Source organism: Sinohyriopsis cumingii, chromosome 15 (genome assembly GCF_028554795.1).
Source record: "Sinohyriopsis cumingii isolate HCF-2022 chromosome 15, ASM2855479v2, whole genome shotgun sequence".
Lineage (NCBI taxonomy): Eukaryota > Metazoa > Mollusca > Bivalvia > Unionida > Unionidae > Sinohyriopsis > Sinohyriopsis cumingii.
The window spans coordinates 108,732,782-108,749,592 of NC_142975.1; the positions used below are offsets into that span (position 1 = coordinate 108,732,782).

Here is a 16,811-nt window from a genome sequence, read left to right on the forward strand (position 1 = left end):
CCTGTAACTACTACGCATATAACTACTACGCCTGTAACTAGTACGCCTGTAACTACTACGCATATAACTGCTACGCATATAACTACTACGCCTGTAACTACTACGCATACAACTGCTACGCATATAAACTACTACGCCTGTACATGGACCAATGACTGATACAGCATCAGATACTATAAATCAATACTGAAGAGGTGCCCGTGGGAAATGAAGAGAGCTTGCAATGTTATTTCTTAAATTTCGTCTTCCTCCTCCTTCTTCTCCTCCTCGTCTTCTTCATCTTAAAGAAATGGACTAGACGCAACTAGTGTTGATACAAAAATGCATGTTACCCTCCCCCAACCTACAGGATTAGAAACAGCAAGGCATGACGCAACATTCCCTACAACGTAGGACACAGCTAAAGTGCAGTCTACCTCTCTATCAAGCCGGATCATGGACAGGACCCAGCTCAACGTACCAGAAAAAATAAAAAGGCTGGCTCCGCCAAGTCTGCTTTCCCAAACAATTATATGTCTGGTTCCATCAATCGTACAAGACATGCACACTCTGTCAGAGTTTAAGGTGGAAGAACCCAACGGCCAAGCTACAGCTAAAGGCTAACTAACAAGTCCTTCATCAAACCTACTGGTATTGTTGCAAGTCAATCACAGCGAATTAAAACCGTGGATGGGTCGGACCCGATGTGAAATAGGCAGGCAGATCCATCATCTCCACTGAGTAGGATGATAACCAAGGAACCCATCTGCAGCTCTTTGAGTTGATCAAGTTTGCACCTTGTTCACTGATAGTGACCTAAGGTATTTTAGAACTATCCTGAATTATCTCAGAAACATAAAGTGCGGCCCTATATCCGGAACTTTGCAAACCAGCTATATACAATTAGAGGAATTCCTGGCAGTATACCAGTTTTACGAACTGTCGAGCTTGGAAAAAATAATCCAAGACCTACACTAACATTTAAAAATAAATTTCATGAGGTTACCTTTGGACTACAGAGCAATGGTCTCGCTATCTTCGGCATCAAAAGTTCCCCACATGAACTCAATTCTCTCATTACATGTCACTCGAAAATATGAATTTGTCATTTTCTAAATGTACCTTAACAAAGTTTGTTGCTGGACACCACACACATGCACATAATTAAACGTCTTTGGCGTACACGGGGGAAAGAAAAGGAGTGTGAGGGAGATGATATTTCAAAAGGTTTCCTATATGTCAGAAATGTCTATAAGTTATGCTGCTCTTGTCAGTTATTCACCAATATTATTAATGGTGACAATTTGTTTCTTATATAAGAATGCATAATTGAAGATTTTACTATGATATATTTTAAGGGAACTCATATGTCTTCAACTAGATAAACTAGTACTGTCTAATATATAAACAAACGTCTTTCATACCTTCATGATGTCCCTGTGGTCTCCATTGCCTTCTGTTGATACTCAAACTTTGTTATTTTTATTTAAGTCCCTTAATAATTTTGCTCATCAAAGGGGCAATGTAACACATTTTAGTTCGTATGTACTTGTGTTTCCTAATAAAGTCACGCAAATACACTCTTCCCTTGTGTCGTGATGGTGTGATGTATGAAGACACCCTCAAGTAACCGAAGGCTGTCACGCTATGGAGGCTTGCGACGCTTGAGGTACTTTAGGAATGTACTGGATATGATATGTATAAGATAACTATGTTTGTCACCTGTGATCCCCACCGGCCTAAGAATCAAACGTGGGTACAGAAATTTACGCTACAGGGACACACAAGGTGATATACTCTAGAAAGAAACAGACTTTACTCAACTGACCATTGTCATTGTTCTCAGAGGCTACGTGCTTAACAGAATTTAAAGGACAACACAGCCTGATTGATGACATGTATAGCCCAAAAAAGATCTTCCGATCAGCTCCTCAATATGTACTGGTTAAGGTTCGTATTAAATCCAGGGCTTTATTACGGTCGAAATAAGACCATAAAATTTTGGTTAGCAGGAATATAACTATGGTCAAGAAAAAGTTTTCGTACGACATGACTTAAGGGTAATCAGCAGCAGAGTCCGAGCTAGTTCACTGGAACAATATTCTTACATGCATTCTAATTTTCTTTCATAGTAATCATGTGCTTTTTAAATATTATTTAAACATTTTTTATAATCACAGCATTAAGAAACACAACATAATGTTTTTACTTTTAAGCCGGGTTCAAAATGAATTGATCAAAGATCTGTACCAAGTAAAGGAAAATTCTCATTGTAGAGTAAATATATTGAAATATCTTATTGCTAGAAAAAATACGTAGACTATTCTTCCACTTCAAGAGGAAATAAATCATTTTGAAAAATGTATTTCTTCAAGCAAAAGTAATGTGTTTAATCATCATATATGCTGGCTTATTCCCTTTATCTCTAAGAGGGATTTCTGAACACTTTGGGAATTATCTTTTTAAAATACGTTTCTATTTAATGCCCAATAGTTTCACACACTCACTTTCTCTTCACACAAAGGTAACAAGCACAACTATACAGATCTTCTCTTATAAAGGGAGGCAACTTTCGACGGTTTGATCTATTACCCGCAGTCGGAGCATTCTCGTCCTGTTCAGTGATAAATCCTAATATGTGTGGAGACGGCAACCATTTGGAATTTCATTAATTTAATCTACCGAGTAAACAGATGATGTTGCTAAATACGATGTCAAAGAGTACGTAACATTATGTATTGATACATTAAAAAAGTGACATTCAAAAGTGACTCTAACTTAATATATTTCTCAGCTTGAATTATTAACTGACATATTTAGTATATACATATGTTTCGAAAACATGTTGAACTACATTCTTTGCGGAAGAAATACGTGTCCTTTGGTTTTGCTTTTCCGAGCGATATACATGACTGGCTGATCGATGAAGTGAGTTCTTCCCTAGTTTATATGCCGTTGCGTACAGTTGCTACAAACAACCATCTTGGATATATCTTTTCCCAACTGATTCAAGGAACTTTTTCACGCAGTCATTGTAGACTGACTGACTGACTGTTGTTCTAAAGACGCACCAACAACGTAAGGCCATGATCGAGAGGTAAGTTTAAATTTGATTGTCCTCAGTATTTGTGTTTATTAATTTCCCATGACTGGAACATTTTTTTCCACACCCATACCATCTCGCTGTTGCATTTACATTTTGCATTACCCATAATCATTGAAGAACAAGCATAATTCCTTTAGGGTTGCTATAGGTTTTTAGGGGCAAAACTGTGAGGTAATTATTTTCTCCACACAGTGAAAATTATCAATACTTTTATATGATATGTACTCGTCTGCTACAGTCAAGCCGACAGGCACATTCTTAATTAATATAATTTAGACTGGTAATCTACTATTAACGTTTGTAAAGATAATTTGATTTTAATTTATAAGAAAACACAAACAAAAGCCAAGTAAAATCACACAGAAATACTTACAGCATTACAAATTAAAAATGCAAGAACTCCAATAAAAAAATAAAGGAAGGAAACACTTGTTGCTATAGATTTCGACCCTCAGATAAGGCATTGCAACAACTTTCATAAGCCTGTTAAGTAATCCTTACAAAGTATACACTTTTCGTCGAGATTATACATAATCTGAATTAACTTTTGACAGCACCTTATTAATAATTTATATATTGTGCAAACTCAAAATAAAGTCTAAAGGAATCAAAACTGAAGAACTGCACAGTAAATGTTTTGAAATAAAACTCTTCCAAAGAAATGTAAACAAAGTTCCACAATAAAAAAGACAAAAGACAAACATGTTAATATTCTGTAAAATGTATATAAAATAAAATATAAAGGTAAAATAGATTTTAAGAAATACTAAACATATATAGACCACATCTTTTAAGTACAGTCTCTCAAAAATTCTCAGGGATGCACCGTCAACAGTTCAAATTACCTGAAAAGAGTGTGTCAGTAGACACTGGCAGGGTAAAGTATATGTCTACGCGGATCAAATGTGTGTGTACTATATGCGATCGGCCCAATAGCAACGCATTGCTCCTTTTTTTCTTCTCAACGTTGATTAAGGCTTTTAGTAATGCATGCGATGAAGGTACATTATCATACAAATTTTAACAGACATCTACTACAGTATCCAAAATCTACTTCCGTATTAAATTATTATCCTTTGTACATGAACGAGACTACCTCTCTCAATAATAAAAGACCTGCGGTTAAGAAATGACTTGGTATAATGCGGCACAGTAGCTGTCATAGATTTCTGGCATTGGTGTTAAAGTATTAAAGGTTGGTTATTCGGACGACGAGAAACATGTGACATATGCTGAGAAGGTTTGTATGGAACTGAATCATACATATATTCACATGAGTGATTATCAACGATGCATTATGACTTCACACGATTGCCTGCCTACATTAATAATGCATTGCATGCCATTTGATTAAAACCAGATCCTGTTAGTTGAAGTTATCTCATATATATTTGTCATTCGTAATATTTTTGCCTTTTTCAGGTGGTGTATTGGGACATTACGAATAATGGGATCAGAGTAGTTAATATAGAAGAGGCACATGAAAGAAGTCAACCCATAACAACAACAAGCAGTTTATGGTATTACTTTACTAACGTGGTCCAAAAGATAATGAAATGATGATATAAATAATAATACATTGTATCGTTTCCTCACCATGATCATTTTAAATAATATGTATTGTTTTAATTCGTTTTGTAGACTATGGTCTACCCTTGTACGAATTCACAATCTTGAGCCCCGACAAAGGTCTTCAGAATATAAAATAATAATGCGAATCATGCAGAGGGAAAATATTGAAGTACCGTGACAGTTCTGACATCATTGTTGGACAAATTTAAAATATAATATGAAAAACAAAGAATTTGTATGACATGCTTGATCGTACCCAAACAAGCTATATATATATATATATATATATATATATGAAATGTGCGTGTCACGATATTCAACCACCATTAAATTGTAAATCTTTAAGTCGAGCGTACTTTGGAGCGTACTGCTTCATCTTGCTCTATTTCTTCATGGCTTTTTTTTGGTGTCATCTGTCCAAATTTTAGCTATAAATAGACCTGATAACAGTTGGTTCTTAAATTCGACTTGTTACATACATGTGCCATGATTTACCTGATTATTGTTTACCATTCCTCTGTTTCCTGATGGTGATTAATGCAAATGTATTTGCTTATGACTATTCGTGTGTCTCTGTGTGTGTGTGTGTGTGTGTGTGAGAGAGAGAGAGAGAGAGAGAGAGAGAGAGAATAAGAATGGCCTTATCGAGAAGAAAATGTGCTACTGGATGGTCAAAATCGGGCGAGACGGTCTTTCATAGTTCCTCCATTTTTTAAAAAGTCAAATTATAAAGGAACTGTTCAATTGCGGGTATCACCACTGGACAAAATATCCTTATCATTGAGTAAACAGTCTCATTTAAAAAGTCTCTTTGTCTTTGAACAGTTTGTGTGTGCGTGTGTATGTCTATAAATTTTGTTTTTATCCCTCCGTCAATTTGGAGATCCATTTGATATATAGCAAGAATCCATAGTCTGTTCACTCATCGTCGTGACAATGACTGTATCAAAACTGATATCCGCGGTGGGTGAAATAAGAAAATCGTACTATATATGTTGAACGGTTGCCTCATACATTGTATAATTTACATCTTCGCTATTGGTTGGTTGCCATCAGATATAACGGGAGGCAACCGACAAAATCCAATAAATATGACTAGGAGAAGCACTGAAGTACCTCTGATCGATCCGCCAAAGTGAAATTAGGTTAAAATATAGGAACCTTAGCTAGCAATAATGTAAAGTTTATAGTAATTATACTGTCTTTCTCTCTCTCTCTCTCTCTCTCTCTCTCTCTTATAAAATCTGATGATTAGTCATCATAATAAAGAATATTTTTGTTTGAATTATGAATAACATACACTAAACAAAACAATTATTGTCGATGACGATCTGAACATTTTTAATTCTTCTCTCTGCACAGTATCAACATTCGGTTGCTATTTTTAATCTACAAAATGGATTCACTACATTGTTTATCAAAACATGATGAAAAAATAGATCAATTGCCTTTTCTGTGGCGATTCTGGAAAGAACAAGAGAAAAATCCAGCGCTATACATACACATGCGCGAATGGCTTTAAATAACAGGTGTTAAGTTTTATTAAGTTTTATCATTTGACTTTTATGTTCGTTGCATGCAAATACACAATTTGGGTTATATAATGCTTGGCAATGTACTTGATAGGAACATTTTAGCATATATATATATATATATATATATATAGAGAGAGAGAGAGAGAGAGAGAGAGAGAGAGAGAGAGAGAGAGATACATATGTATATATACATATATATATATATATATAATCCATAAATCCATAGGCAATCTAATTGTCAATTTCCTGTAACGAAAGTGGTCCTTAAATATTAAACACACACTTAAGGGACAGAGAGGTTCATATTTTATCCATATAAGTTTAATCTTTATCTGATTATGGGCTGAAAATGACTTTTACATTACCTACCCCTTTGTTGTTTTTGGTTTGGTTTTTTTGTTGAGCGATTCCAATTTGATTCAAAGATTTTAGAGTTTAGACTAATTACTGAGATAAAATTGTAGGCGTTATCTGATAATTGGCTCGAACAACCTTGCCTCCAGTTTTCGGGCCATGTGTAAACAGGGACTCATGACCACGACATGCACTCTCTCTTTGCTGTATGTACTCTGAAAAGGAGTGGACTTGATGAAGACATTTATAAAAGAAAAATATCAAATATAAAATGGCGGGGGTTGTGGTGGTGGTGGTGGGGGGGACTTTAATAATAAAAAATGGTAAGTTTGGGAAACAGAATTTTGCAGTATTTGCAACATTGATGTTTAAAGTTTCTAATTGAGAACGAATTCCTATACAAAAAGTTATGATAATGTGATCCCATGAGTTACAAGTATAATCTGAGGACATCATACATAATGGGTAATTACCTACGTTTACTCTGAAATTTTCATTCTTCACAACATTAGGGATAATAAAACCTTATCTAAAAATGCCATTGATTGCGCCGAACTTTCGTGAGATGTCTTAAACTTTCTCAAAGTCGAAAAGTTGGCGACTATTAGTTCTTTATTTATGAAAGCTTCAGTTTCGACAAGAATGGTCTGTTGTGCTTCTCTGGCGTCTGAATTCACATTGAAAGTTTCATGCTAGTTTGTTGGACTCGAGATAAAATGCAGTCCATCTTTTATCATCTGTTGCATGATTTTGCAAATACATCTTCTAGTGACATAGGACTATAATTGGAAGGCTCAGTTTGGTCCTTTCCAGGTTTAGGTACTGGTGTCGCTGTTGCTTCCTGCCTAGACTGCGGGAGGTCGCCAATTGTTTCCCAAGTGTTATTGAAAATATTTAGTAACTTATTGAGAAGTTTATCAGGTAAATGCTTCGGACGTTGATAGTTGATATTATCGTCTCCCTCAAAAGAGTGATGGATATCTCTGGGAGTGGAAAATTTGCTGCATTCGTGGGCGGAAGCAGATTTTAAATTTAGATGAACCTTTTCTTTAAGATTGTCGGCATTACGGGAATTTTTAGAATAATCCTCTTGTGGGAGATTTTCTTGTTTCAAAATGTTTTCAAGTTTTCTGATTCGATCGAGACCATTTTGTTGGATTTACGTCAATACATAGTACAGTTACTTTTATTTTTGTGCGTGCATTTTCGGACCTATAAACTGTATTTAAACAGAGTTTCAGTTGTTGGATTGGCATTGAAATTTTGAAGGCTCTTTCTCATACTCTTAATGGTCTTTGTATGCATCATTGAAACATGGCTAACTGACACCTTTAATAATCGAAGTATTTGAGAGTTTATCCCAAGCAACCCCTGGAGTATATTTTGTAAATTGGGGTATGGGATCCATTACGTTGTCAAAACGATCAATTGTCAAAGTTTATGCACAGAGGAATTGATATGTTTACTAACCTGCCTATTCTATTTCCACCTTTGTGGTTTGGATTATATTGGACTCCTAAGTATATTAGAACTTGGTCACTACAACACAGGTCGTCACAAACTTCCTGAGAAAACTCCAAGTAAAACAGATGAATTGCAGATGGATAGATATAAGAACGGGTAAGATCATGATACAGGATGAAGGTACGTACAAGGCTTATCATTAAAAAGTCAAGGATCTTTACATCTCCAAAGTGTATGGTGTCCGTTCAAGTTGTGGACAAGAACAAAAGGTATTGGTAACTGTTCAATAGGATGGTCGAAATCAGATTGCGTCATTGAGTTCTTGATGGAAAATGTATTGAACAAAGATTAAGAGTTTTATTTACATGCACACTCGAACTGCTCAAGATTTTTAAAGTAGCTCTGGGATTAAATTTGCCTATGAGGAGTTTGGTTATTTAAATATCATATGGACACATATCCAGCGACCATGCCAGTATGTCTGGAAAAGTTGTTGTAGGATGTGAAGTATTTCAGATCAACTCGATTGTTTGCATGGACAAGGTCTTCTGAAGAAGGACTGATTTTAAATCGTGTTCTTTTGTTGTTGTGGGTTTAAGGCCATTTATCAGCACACGATGGTAGACATTATAACCGGTGGAGGTAGAACCCGGTAGAAACACTTTAAGGACCACCGACCCACGTGAAGCTACTGACAAACTTTCTCATATACTCACATTGGCCGAGCCCGATACTTGAATCCACCCGGACAGTTGACACTGGCATGGTATACACTTTGGTCGAGGTTCACCCTTCAGTATGTATGCATGAGTCAGGTTTGAGTCCGATAAGCGATTAACACAGTACCACCTCTTCAGCGTGGTTTATTCTATACAACGGATACCACTCTCCAGAAATGGGTTTAATGTTATTATTTTAGATACGGAATGTTTCATTCAGAGACAGGCGCAGATTTAGATTTGGTTCTTTGTTTGCCTTTTCATTGCCTTTTATGCTGATGTGACTACGCATCCAACAATAGATACAACATTTCCCATATTGTATAAGAACATCATATTTCTTTAATATCTGGTATATCTTCGGTTTGTCCGATTTAAGACAACCCAAGCATTTCAATTAGGAAAGGGAATTCGAAAAGATGTTTTCTTTTGAGCTGTTTCAAAGTAGTTCAAAGTTTTGCGTGCAAAAATACTTAGTGAAAGATTTAAGTAAACATTTTACTATTTTATTAGGATGTACTTACTAATTACTCAATTTTACCTGTTATTACTTGCTTTAAGATTTCTTACTTAATTCGGTAAAATAAATTTCGTTAAGCGATTACTAATCAATCAAATTACTTTTTTTCAAGCATAAATTATGTACGTGTTTTAGTTGGAAAAGACAATCTACTAGAGGCTGAAAAAAGAAGTTACTTGGTAATTTAATTTAATTGATTTTACTAAACACTTTGACTTAATAATGACTCACTTTTGCATGTCTACTTGAAACAGATGTTACTTAATGCATAAAGTTAATGTGATGAATTCATTAATTAGTAAATCAAATTATTGATCCAGGAAAATGAATCTCATTAGTCCATTAATATGTACTCAAATTACTTTATTTTCTGGTATGAATTGCATGACATTATTGAAAATCACTGATTAATTTATTTTTTTTTAAACTGAAAGAAGACATGTTTCACTCCTTAGAATTACTCAGTGACTAAATCATTACAGCAATAAATAAATTGCATGCCTCAGATGGTCATTGTTATTGGCTCGGAACTCTATCGCTAGGACTTTATCGCTCGGAACTATATCGCTAAGATATGAATAAATAACAACAGCTTAAATTGACGTGCTGTCACTTTCAGCATTGCATATCCTTCTAGAACTGCACCATGCATTGAAAGTGCAGTACATAATGTAATTATGCTGGTCAATTTGTGTGTTTGTGCTGCATTGCCACATTTCATTTCTATCATAAGCACTCACCTATGATCATTTTAAACATGGATCCCTGTCATGCCGAAAATGCATGTTGCAGTCATGCTGAACTGATTTAAGAATAACACAACAATTCCGCTTTCCAAGTTGCAGCCACGCTGAACTGTTTTTAATTGCAACAGTTCAATATCCCAGAATAGTACTGTTATAATGCTAAGACCACATGTTGCAGTCGTGCTAAATTTAATTACACATGCACATCAGGGAAGAATTATGTAATGATTCATCTGTCCTGATGTAAAACTTAATAATTTCAGCCTGGAAGAAACACAATTGCAACATGCTGTCGTTGGGCTGTTTATTTTGAGGTAACATTTGAAAGACGTTACAATTGAAAGGTATGTCTTAAATAACAGTTGTGCAAGGTATATAAAACCGGTTTTAAAAAAACCAACAACAATCGATTTGTGTTTATAAACAACCTGTGTCTCTGTTTCAGAGCTATCAGATTATGTTTTTAAAATGATATACCCCTACAGAATTATGTGAGTGGCCAGCTGCATGAAAAAAATCTCAGTCCTCTTTTGGGATATCATGCAATACCCTGGCTAAATAGTCTGCAGTTTGATGTTTGAAAATAATTCGACATATTCAGAGTTTGGGATCAATATATTTCATCAGGACGTAGCAGGATATGAACATTCCTTAAATCAACGGTGGTGTTCTCTAATGATTTCTCTGGACTTTTTTTCTCTGCTAGTTTCCTGATTCGATGGAGGACTTACTGATTTTTAGTATGAAACAAGCTGGAATTTCTTGCATTCAGGGCTTTTTCTAATATTTACTTCTGAAGTGTCTCAAATTTTGTCATTCCCCAGCTGATAAAAACGCATTTAAGATGAAAAATAAATAATAAAAAAAAATGTTTAAACAAAAGAAGTGTTATTAAAATGCAACATAAGATGGCAACGCACGCACATTCAAAACTGAGTTTCATAATAGCATACCACTACATTTGCGTAAAGTATTTTTTTACCCATATTCAGATCACCTTAAAGAAACATTCAGATTACTTTTTAATTTCCAATAATTTCATTTCGTTATACTTGATATTATTACCATATTTCTTGTACATTTCAATGTGGTAAATATAAAAAATTGTAATGTCAATAATAATAATAATGAAAATAATAGTAACAAACTCCATTATTTAGAGAGCGAAGATCTGCAAATGCATGTTTTTATTACCTGTATTATAAATTTCCATAAAATATCAGTGCTTAAATAATAAGTTAATAAGTATTTTTTACCAATAAAAGGGCGAATGGGTAATCAATATTTATTTGAAAAATTCAAAGTCTTCGATCATTTCTTTTGTTTCTATAGTCTGATTGATTGATTGATTGATCGATCGATCGATTGATAGATTTTACGGCGCATCAGCACTTTAGTGCTATATAGCGATAAATATGTATATGATAAAAATGTTTATTACCAACGAGCGATTAAAGTGCTAAAACACAACGATGACATACGACAGTGTTTTAGTAGGAAATTAATATAGCAGCCATGCTGGTTACAATATTAGAAAATAAATGAACCACAGTTTAGATGACTGTATGGAATGCAGTGCAGGTCTTGTAATAAACATGTCAGACATTAAGTACAGCTATTTGCAGATTAAAGAACAGAACAGCAGATGACATTGAGCAATAAATCAACTTTGTGATGGCATGCACCCATAAAGTTGTTTTAAAAATTGTAGAACATTCCGAAGTTTATACAAATGTTTTTCACTAAGAATCTAAACTTGTGATCTTATCATGATAAGTCAAACATTAACTTTCCTTAACTCTGAAATTTGTACTCATTACAAAGTTTGTCAGTTGAAACAAACATGCAAACTTGTCCCATTTGCACAAAATTGCCTAACATACATAATTAAAATTAGTTAGTAAAAATGCTACTTAGGAATCAAATTTATTGTTAGTAAAATTATAACTAGGTAATACTATTTTATTGAATTCGGTGGTTAACCATCTGCAGGTAATATGACTAGGGGCTCTATACCTCTCTAATGGCCGCAGAAAATGTCCAGATTTCATTTTCTTTGCTTCAAAAGGTGTTTTATGTAGATTTCATAGACATACCTTTTTCTTTAAAAAATACGTTGCATTTTTCATATTTATCGTGTGTGATGACGTCATCGCCGGCCGCGCCTTAGAAATAGAATGCTGAAAATGTGAAAAATGCAGCTGACTGCAAAATCAAACTATCCCCAAAGTCATGACACAACATGAAACTTTCAAGAAGTTTTCCTTATTAGATAATCTGAAATCTCTGAAAATTGAATGTTGTTTTGCTCATTTAAAAAAAAATGGTTAAATTATAATGCCAGGATTACTGATAAAAAAGAGTGATGTGATGTTTAATGTTAGACATAAAATTGGCATTTGTAATTGCATGTTACTGGTAATTGACTGTTCCTAGAAGAGAATAAATTTATTTAAAACAAGTGCAAGAAATACATATAAAAACTGAATTTTCGTCCTTATAAATTATTGTTATATCGGATCTGCTGCATTTTCTCAAACACAAAATACAGTACATAGCAATAGTGACGCTTCTATCGCAGCAATAGTTTACAAAAAGGTATGTAAATTCGATATTATAATTATTCTGTCCTAAGATGAGCAAAGTATGAAATTAATTGTAGTTTTACTTTATCAGACACAAGTATTCTTTATAAATGAAAAGTTATAAAAGTTCATTCAATGCCAATAGTTCCAAGTAATCAGAATACGTTCCAAAGGTATTCCGAATGATAGATGTAATGTACTGAGGTTCTAATACTATAAAGGAACAATCATGATTTAAATCCAAATGGTCTTTAAATGAATTCATGGTAAATCCAACAGAGCTATTGATCTAAATGTCTTTGAATGTTTCACATTAATTCCACATAACTATAAATCCAAATGGTCTTTAAATGAATTCATGGTAAATCCAACAGAGCTATTAATCTAAATGTCTTTGAATGTTTCACATTAATTCCACATAACTATAAATCCAAATGGTCTTTTAATGAATTCATGGTAAATCCAACATAGCTATTGATCTAAATGTCTTTCAATGTTTCATATTAATTCCACATAACTATAAATCCAAATGGTCTTTAAATGAATTCATGGTAAATCCAACAGAGCTATTGATCTAAATGTCTTTGAATGTTTCACATTAATTCCACATAACTATAAATCCAAATGGTCTTTAACTGTTTCTCGGTAAATCCGTACAGCTATTGTTTTTAAATGAATGTTACATCAGTTCCCTACATCTATTAATCTATTCAAATTTTTTTTAAACGAATGTCAAAGCACTGCAACTCCAACGAATGATTATGTTAAATAAATGATTCTATCTCCTCACTATCTCTTCCATGACCAGTAGTAATATCAAGAATAATTGATTCCGCACGATAATTCACATACAAAGTAAACTAACATGCAATAGCTAGACTGGGATACAAAACTTTGGAATGAATCATATGGTATTACAAAATATTTATTGCAGCAAAACAAAATCACCTGTTCCAGTTCAAGCTAATCAGGAACTAGGCCATTCTGTCCTTTTTACTGGTACCAATGTCATTGCTGGATCGCGTGAACTGTTCTAGTATATAGACCTTGGAATTTTATGAATGAAATCGTACTACGCACTATACTTGACTCCTGTCTAAAAGTTCAAAGCACTATGTTAGAATATTGGCATTAAAAATTACATTATCTAAATTACCCCAGCTGAAATCATTATTATGAAAATGATGTGCATAATATAGATATACCTAACACTATATTTAGAACTGGAATGGTCAGTAAGGAAAAAAAACTTTGAAAATGAGTATTTATATTGATTTGCAAACAAGCAAATATCTGACATAGTTTTCTGAGCATTAGAAATGTTTAACAAACAAATCATAGTGGCTTTTACAGAGTACCATAACGTTTTATTGATCATATAAAGATGCATATTTGTAAATGGTTTCGTGGTGCAGAGGTATACTTACCGTCTACAAAATAATAATGTAAAGATACCCACCTAAAAACATCCACTTAATAAAAAAAATAGTAACCCGTAATAATTTAAGTTCCATATTGCGATGAAAAATCTTAATTATCACCACTTATCACATGCTCTTTTTTTCCCCGTTAACTTTACATTGTCAGAATCGTGCAGTATTACCCGATATTGAACCACCGCGCCAATACACATATGGCATTTACGTGCATAAAGGAACTACTTTCTATTGTAAACAAACAATGGACGCAGACGCCAGCACTTTTGATTTGTAAACAAATCATGTACACTCGCGTAAGAGGCGCTTTACGTTGTGGTTGTTTAAACTTGTTTCTGAATGAACTAAAACAGATGTTTCGTGGACTGCCACATACCAGCTGCTTTGGCACATTCCGCGTTGATACAATGTTTCGGATTTAGGCTAGCTACAGTATATAACAGACGCAAGATAAGGTCCTTACAAATAACATACAAGTGACAAGTCATATACTGTCTTCTTTAGCTGGTGATAAGAATGGCAAAAAAATATAATTACATTTTTACATCCTGAATTTCCTCAAAATGTACTTTCATAATTCTGCAAATCCGAATTACATTGAGCCATGTCATAGGTTCTCAATCTGGATTACACATTTCGAAATTGTACTGTAATTTTGATGATAAGTGCAATTACATCCTCCTTACTGCACTCAAAATGAAATAAGCATTAAATTCCATGGCGTCTTTTTGATAATTGCAGTTGAAAGACGTCATATTTTTCCCACATTATGATTTCAAACATTCAATGACAGAAACAGAAACACGTTTGCAGATGTCAACACGCTTCTCCCTAGCTTCTTCAATCCCATGTATTTCATGTGGAATTGTCACATACAAATCCAGTCTATAATCACGAAATTTCCTAGAATCAAGAAAAATACCAAAATCTATTCATTCCAGATCAAATGGAAAAGTTGTTGCAATGCACATTCATTCACAATATGACTCCAAATTTCAATTTTAGCTAGACACGCCATTTTCTTTCGAAAGTTCTGTCGAGCGCGCGACTGAGTTCAAATTTATCTGGGCGGAGTTATGTGCGCAGTAATAATGTTGTTGTGTAATGAAAAATATGCGCTTTTGCATTTAGTTTGGAATACGGCATACATTCGTTTACGTTGTTTCTTGTAGTGTATTTTGTTTATATAATTAAACCTTAGGTAGAATAAAATAAATGAGCAATATGTAATTATTGTATTGCCCAGATTTATATAAACAGCATATATAGTCACCAGTAATTTATTTTTAGTCACCACTTATATATGTATTTCTTTATTGATAAACGTACATAGTAGCATGCATATTGTCCCTGTATGTTATAGCATCTTGCATATTGTCCCTATATGTTATAGTATCATGCACATTGTCCCTATATGTTTTAGCATTATGCATATTGTCCCTATGTATTATAGTATTATGCATATTGTCCCTATATGTTATAGTATTATGCATATTGTCCCTATATGCTTTAGTATTATGCATATTGTCCCTATATGTTATAGTATTATGCATATTGTCCCTATATGTTATAGGAGTATGTATATTGTCCCTATATGTTTTAGTATTATCCATGTTGTCCCTATATGTTTTAGTATTATGCATATTGTCCCTATATGTTATAGTATCATGCATATTGTCCCTATATGTTTTAGTATTATGCATATTGTCCCTATCTGTTATAGTATTATGCATATTGTCCCTATATGTTATAGGAGTATGTATATTGTCCCTATATGTTTTAGTATTATGCATATTGTCCCTATATGTTATAGGAGTATGTATATTGTCCCTATATGTTTTAGTATTATCCATGTTGTCCCTATATGTTTTAGTATTATGCACATTGTCCCTATATGTTTTAGTATTATGCACATTGTCCCTATATGTTTTAGTATTATGCATATTGTCCCTATATGTTATAGTATTATGCATATTGTCCCTATATCTTACAGTATCATGCATATTGTCCCTATATGTTTTAGTATTATGCATATTGTCCCTATCTGTTATAGCATTATGCATATTGTCCCTATATGTTATAGTATTATGCATATTGTCCCTATATGTTATAGGAGTATGTATATTGTCCCTATATGTTTTAGTATTATCCATGTTGTCCCTATATGCTTTAGTATTATGCACATTGTCCCTATATGTTTTAGTATTATGCACATTGTCCCTATATGTTTTAATATTATGCACATTGTCCCTATATGTTATAGTATTATGCATATTGTCCCTATATGTTATAGTATTATGCATATTGTCCCTATATGTTTTAGTATTATCCATGTTGTCCCTATATGTTATAGTATCATGCATATTGTCCCTATATGTTATAGTATTATGCATATTGTCCCTATATGTTTTAGTATTATGCATATTGTCCCTATATGTTTTAGTATTATGCATATTCTCCCTATATGTTTTAGTATTATGCATATTGTCCCTATATGTTTTAGTATTATGCATAATGTCCCTATATGTTTTCCTATTCAGGAGTCATTTTGAATATGTATTGATAAAATTACGAGGATGGAGATTATGCGACTTAATGCAGGTTAAAAAAAAGTTCACTCTATAAGTGGGTACTTGAAGAAAAATGTTTAGCATTTTGTACGTCAAAACGGAATTGATTCACAGAAAGATATTGACGAAAAGCGCACCTTGTTATAAGTACATGTGCTGGATAAACGTATATAGACTGCAATTCAGTCAGGAAATGTATTATACATCACTAATTGAAATTGCCAA

The 16,811-nt window shown here is 33.6% G+C and overlaps 1 protein-coding gene across 2 annotated transcripts in view; it reads left to right on the top strand.

The window, feature by feature from the left end:
* The first annotated feature begins 2,624 nt into the window (after positions 1–2,624).
* The window catches only part of LOC149782450 (lewis-type alpha-(1,3)-fucosyltransferase-like), a 55,791-nt gene continuing 41,604 nt past the window's right edge, over positions 2,625–16,811 (top strand). For both annotated transcript variants that reach the window (XR_016414367.1, XM_089933871.1), the window contains exons 1-2: positions 2,625–3,076; positions 4,508–4,605. The gene's annotated coding sequence lies outside the window, so the exon portion shown is untranslated. The remainder of the gene's footprint in view (positions 3,077–4,507; positions 4,606–16,811) is intronic.